The sequence below is a fragment of the Myotis daubentonii genome, chromosome 1 (assembly GCF_963259705.1).
Source record: "Myotis daubentonii chromosome 1, mMyoDau2.1, whole genome shotgun sequence".
Taxonomy (NCBI): Eukaryota; Metazoa; Chordata; class Mammalia; order Chiroptera; family Vespertilionidae; genus Myotis; species Myotis daubentonii.
Window position 1 is genome coordinate 93873594 of NC_081840.1, and position 6000 is coordinate 93879593.

Below are 6000 nucleotides of genomic sequence, written 5' to 3' on the forward strand. Positions count from 1 at the left end.
ACAGTATTACAGGCTGCCAACTGTTAGCTGTCTCTCAACAGAGACCAAAACCTGATGGGCACCCTTCCCTGCCCAGTTGGGCACCTGCCCTCTTGGCAGCTAGACACCCTTTACTTTTGGGGGTCACCCCACAGTCCCCTTCCAGGACAGCCAGCACACATTCAAACCTGCAAAAGAATCAAAGGTTAATATAACATATCAATACAATGAAACATAATATTGGCATCATGGCCGCTTCAGGCAGCCAAATCTTTTGCTACTAAACATGTGATCCTATAAATTGTCCTTGTCTCTTTGGAGCCATGTCCACGAAGATGCAGGCATTATCTAAGTGTATTACACAGTATTGTGGGGGCTCCTGGTGACAGGAGTGATCGCGAGTCATGTCACCAGCATCAGGCAGGTCGAGCACGCTGCAGCTTGAGCTTGAGCGGGTTGCGTTGATCTCGATCGATGCTCCATTTGGTGATGAAGTCTTTCCGGGTCATGGATGGGTCCGCTGACCGGACGTGAGTGTGATGGACCCAGGTGGCGACGCTGTCTACCTTGAGAGCAGTGGGGGTTGTCAGCACCACAGTGTAGGGACCCTTCCAACATGGCTCTAGGGTCTCCCGGCGGTGCCTTCTGACGTAGACCCAATCTCCTTGTCTGTGTTGATGAGGAGTTTGGGTTGGGCTGGTCTCATAGATAGCGTGGAGGCGTGGCCAAATGTCCTTGTGTGCCCTCTCAAGGAAAGGGATAGTTAAAGAAAAGGGTTTTATAGGGGGTGGCCTGCCAAACATGATAGGAGAGCCACCCAGTCCTCGCCAGTCTCCGAGTTAGGTTCCTCCTCTCTTGGAGAACTTCAAAGTCCTGATGGCTTCTAGGTAACCCTGTTTATTAGTTACAGTGCTCTGATTTCTTGCCTTTCTACCAGTTCCCTTTGGCAGAGCAGCAACCAGGCCTCTTTCAAGGGAGTGCGCCAGAAGGGTGTATCAGCCCCTCCTTTGCTAGCAGCAACAGGTACCAAACCCTTTCAGTACATTTGACCAGCTTCATTCCCGCCCACCTTTACAGATTCTAAGGCCCATTGTCTTCCTTTAATCAGCAAGCCAATGACACTGGCCTGTATTATTTAATTCAGCACAGGCAGGGGGAAGGGTCCATGAAATCTCTGCCCTGAGGAACTGTGAGCCCCACCCTTAAATGTCCCAATCAGACTAGAAAAGCCACAAATACCTTTTAAATCTACCGCAGAATTCCAAAATCCCAACCCAGCACAGAATATCACACAGCAAATCAAAGTTTCCAGCAAACAAACAGACAGAGATGTTTACTCGTTAGGCTGGCCAATTCCACCTCTGACAGAGCAAGCACTCTTGGGGAAAGCCACTTGGGGCGCTTTGCTTTCGGTCAGAGCACTCAGCTTTAAAGAAATCAAGCGTGTGCCTTTTTTTCCCCACAGACTTCCACACTTACATGAACAAATAATTATACCCAAGTAGCCATACAAATATCAAATAAATATTTACACTTACACCCTTTCAGTGAACAAGTACCTTTACAGTCTTGGGATTTTGAGCAGATAACAGGAATATAGCCCAAGTCCCCTGATGGGGGCCTGACAGGAACAGATGTGGAGGCCTCCCTTTCCCATGTCCCAGGATGGGATTCTTGACCTATGTCTCACCCAGATAGAAACGGTACTCATATTGAACAAGGAAATCAAGACTAAATAGACATGATAACTAGATACATTCCCCATTAAGAACTTTGAGGTGCATGCTACATTTATACCACAAAATATCAACAAATCAGTTTCAGTTGTGTCGAGATACAGAACAAGTTCCTGAATAGAGGCAGTAGAAAACTGCCTAGGAATGCTTCTTTTTTCTAGAAGCCATTCCTCCAGATACAGGACAAGTCCCTTAGAGATTCTTGATAATCTACATCAGTAATCCATTCATACAATCCTCTAAAAGTTAAAGAGGAAGGAAAGAACTATTCAATGTCCTTCAAGAGGATTTCGGTGAAACAACAAAATCGACAGATTAAACACATTGGAAAACCAAGGCCAGAAGTACCCTCTGACGTTTCAGGGGTACCAAGGAAGAAGTTAGGCCACGTCCAGCCCTTTTCACAATCCACCATTAGTGACCAGTCCCAGCTCACTGGTCTACCATCCATTTAACATTTCTTTTTTCTTTTATTACATCAAGGCCATGCTTTTCAGGTAGCTAGAACTTTTAGCCTTAATTTTTAGGTGATTAGCAATACATTCAAAAAATTTTTTAAGAGACACAGAAATTTCACTAGTTAAACAATTTTAAACAACAAAGATACATATTTAAGCAATAAAGACAGATCAATTTACAGAAGCAGAGACGGCATGCAATTTAAACCACAGCTTTGGGTAAACACATTATTTAGAACCTAGGTTAAACTTAGGCATATCCTGGGTCTCCCGAACACTGAGTTGGCAAGTTAACTGGAGCCCTTTAAGATCAGTATGAAACCACAGTTTCTACCTGAAATAATTGTACTTTAGAAATTGGATTACTGCTATCAGTTCCTTTTAAAGACTTTGATATAACCTTTAATTGTCCTTAGTTTAAGGAAAGCAGGGTTTTCTAGATTTAAGAGATTGGCTTAAAAATAAATCCCCGAGGCAAGCACTCTTCCTGCCCCATCCACATTTCTGCAGCAAAACTCCACCTTAAAGCTCTACCCCTGAATAAATCAGAGGGAGGGGCCTTTGCTGTTTAAATATGGTGGACCCCAGGGGAGAGGCAAGTCATGTGGTATTAACTGTTTATATCTTTTATAATCATTTTAAAGAATATCAATTAAATTTAAACTGGTCCTTGCATCAAAAATCTTCAGTTGCGGTCACAAAATCAATCCTCCCTTTTCAATCAGACCAATAAGCAAAGGCATTTAGTTATTATAATTACACTAGAGGCCCGGTGCACAAAAATTTGTGCACTCGGGGGGGGAGGGGGGGTCCCTCAGCCTGGCCTGTGCCCTCTAGCAGTCTGGGACCCCTCGGAAGATAACGACCTGCTGGCTTAGGCCTGCTCCCGGGTGGCAGAGGGCAGGCCCAATCCCTAGGTGCAGCCCCTGGTCGGGCTCAGAGCAGGGCTGATTGGGGAGTTGGGGCGCCGCCCCCTGTCACACTCAAGGCAGGGTCGATGGGGAGGTTGTGGAGCAACCCCCTGTCACACACAGAGCAGGGCCCATCAGGGGGGTTGGGGCTCTGTACCCTGTCACGCACAGAGCAGGGCCCATCAGGGGGTTGGGGTGCTGCCCTCTATCACCCACAGAGCAGGGCGGATCAGGGGGTTGGGGCGCCGCCACTCTCACACTCAGGGCAGGGCTGATGGGGAGGTTATGGCTCTACCCCGTCACACACAGAGCGGGGCCCGTGGGGGGGGGGGGAGCTCCCCCCTATCAGGCACAGAGCAGGGTGGATAGGGAGGTTGTGGCCCCGCCCCCTGTCACACACAGAGCCGCAGGGCGATCAGGGGGTTTGGGTGCTGCCCCCTGTCATGCTGATTCCAGTGCCGGGAGGCCTCACGGCTCCGCTGATCCTGGTGCTGGGAGGCATATTACCCTTTTACTATATAGGGTAGAGGCCTGGTGCACAGGTGGGGCCGGCTGGTTTGCCCTGAAGGGTGTTCTGGATCAGGGTCGGGGTCCCCACTGGGGTGCCTGGCCAGTCTGGGTGAGGGGCTGAGGGCTGTTTTCAGGCTGGGGGTGACTGAACTCCCAAACGCTCCTTTTTTCCTTTTTTTTTTTTTTTTTTTTTTTTAATTCTGGGCCAGCTTTAGCTTGAGGCTTGGCTCCAGCTCTTAGGCCTCCGGCTGAAAGTAGGTTTCTGGCCTTTGCTTACAATGTTGCGCATCTGCTGGCTGAAGTTGGGCGTATTTGTTACAGAGTTTCTTAAACTGCCAGCTCAGAGGCAGCGGCAGGCGGGGAACGTTGGTTTCCTCCGTCACTGAGGCAACCAAGCCTCATGTTAGTTTCAAGCTGCCTGGCTGCCAGCCGCCATCTTGGCTGACAGTTAATTTGCATAACTCGCTGATTAGCCAATGAAAAGGGTATCGGTCGTACGCCAATTACCATGTTTCTCTTTTATTAGATAGGATAATTTTTTCCAATTCAATCCAAACCTTAAACTTTTAGCTGGAAAGTTAAATATTCAGCATTTCTTAATCAGTAAGATTTTTAAGACTAAACTTCAAAAATGCAAGACATTTTAGCATTTGTTCACTTTAGCAAATTCCCAAAGCCTTGGGCTGCCTTTGACTGGAAACAAGTAACCATTAAAATGCAAATTAGTTACATTCTTTCTCCCAAGGATGAGCCTACCTGCTTGTTCTGTTGGGGGAAGGGAGGCTAGCCCTTCCTCCATTAAGAAAAGCTTTCTTAATTAACAAAGGACCAGTTTTTTTTGTGTTTTTTCCCCCCCCTTTGGAAAAACTGTTCTTTATTATGGAAATGCCAATCCTGCTGCTAGAATTTAGCTAGCATCTTTTTCCCCTGGGTGAATGATTAGTCTTGTGATCCATCCTGCACATTTGAAAGGAGATTCCAGCTTAAAACTCTATCCAAAATCGTATGGTGCGCACATTAGTTTTAAGCCAGCTTTTCTCCCTACACGTGCACAGAAATCCCAGACGCATTTACTTGGGGAGGGGGTGACCTGTTTTCACAGACCCTCACTCAGACAGCCGCCCGACCGCCACACGAAGGAGGGGGGAGGGCAGTCCCCCTCCCTCCACACTCGCACACTTTCACCAGACATTCATTCAGAGTTTAAACAATAACAATTTCCCAACTCCTGAGGGAGCTCTAAAGCCTCCCCCAATCTCCTTGAAATGATCAATCACAATACCCAAAGGTGCAGTCTGAGTCCATCCCATAACGTCCGTCCAGTAAGTCCACAAAAAAACATACAAACACAGAAAACTAAAAGGGCCCAAAAATACAGCCTTCCAACTCCATGGAAGCAACTAGACGAAGGATTTATGCCAAACCAGCGGGAGCGACCTGCCTCGTCTCAGATTGAGGGGTTTCTGCACCCCTCCAGATGGAGGATCGGGGCATCTCCCGACTCCTCCTGCCCGTGGCCCCCTCAGTGCGTCCACCTTAGACCATTTACAGGCATTACAGATTTCAGAAGTGAGCTCACACAGGACAGAACACACAGAACAGAATAGATAACACACAGACACTTACCGCGGTCAGTCAGACTCTCCGAATCGGGGTCCCTTGTGAGTCTTGGGGGTCCCGCATGAGCCCCCAAATGTTATGCCCAGATTTCAAGACCCCCCAAAGATCCACCAGGGAGCACCAAATCCAATGCAAAAGCAGAGAGTCTTTTATACAAGCTCGCTTGGTTCCCCCCCCCCCCGCCTCCATTACTGGATGCAAGAGAGAGCCCCGAGTCCCAAGAGAACAAAGAATTTATAGGGCTTGGGGTCGGGGGTGGGGGCAGGGTGCAGCTAGGGTCTGGTTACACAAAGACAGGGGGGGTGGCTAGCATACTTTTGGCCTTGGGCTAGTTTCCCTCGCTTTCCCATTGGCCGAGATAAGGGCAGGCTGAGTGACTGATACATTCTGCGGCTTTTTCTTGGAAGAGGGGTTAAGGACACAGCTATCAGTCCTGTTCTGTCCTTCCATTTCCTCAGCATGTCTCAGCAGTCACATGAAGAAAAATGCAAAAACAATTGTTTTTGTAAAACCACTGTCTGAGCCCAGGCTTCTCTGAAAAGAGTGTTAAGGTCCAACTGTGTTTTTTTTTTTTTTTTGTTTTTTTTTTTAATTGCACCAATCAGAAGCCAGGGTTACAGCAAGGCCAGTTGTAACCCAAAGTAGAAAACAGATAGAATTGAGTTTTGGCATCATCTGCTTTTTCTTCATAGTGCCTTTCTTAGTTTGTTAGGGCTGCCATATCAAAGTACCATAAGCTGGGTGGCTTAAAATGATACACATTTATTCTCTCAGTTCTGGAGGCTA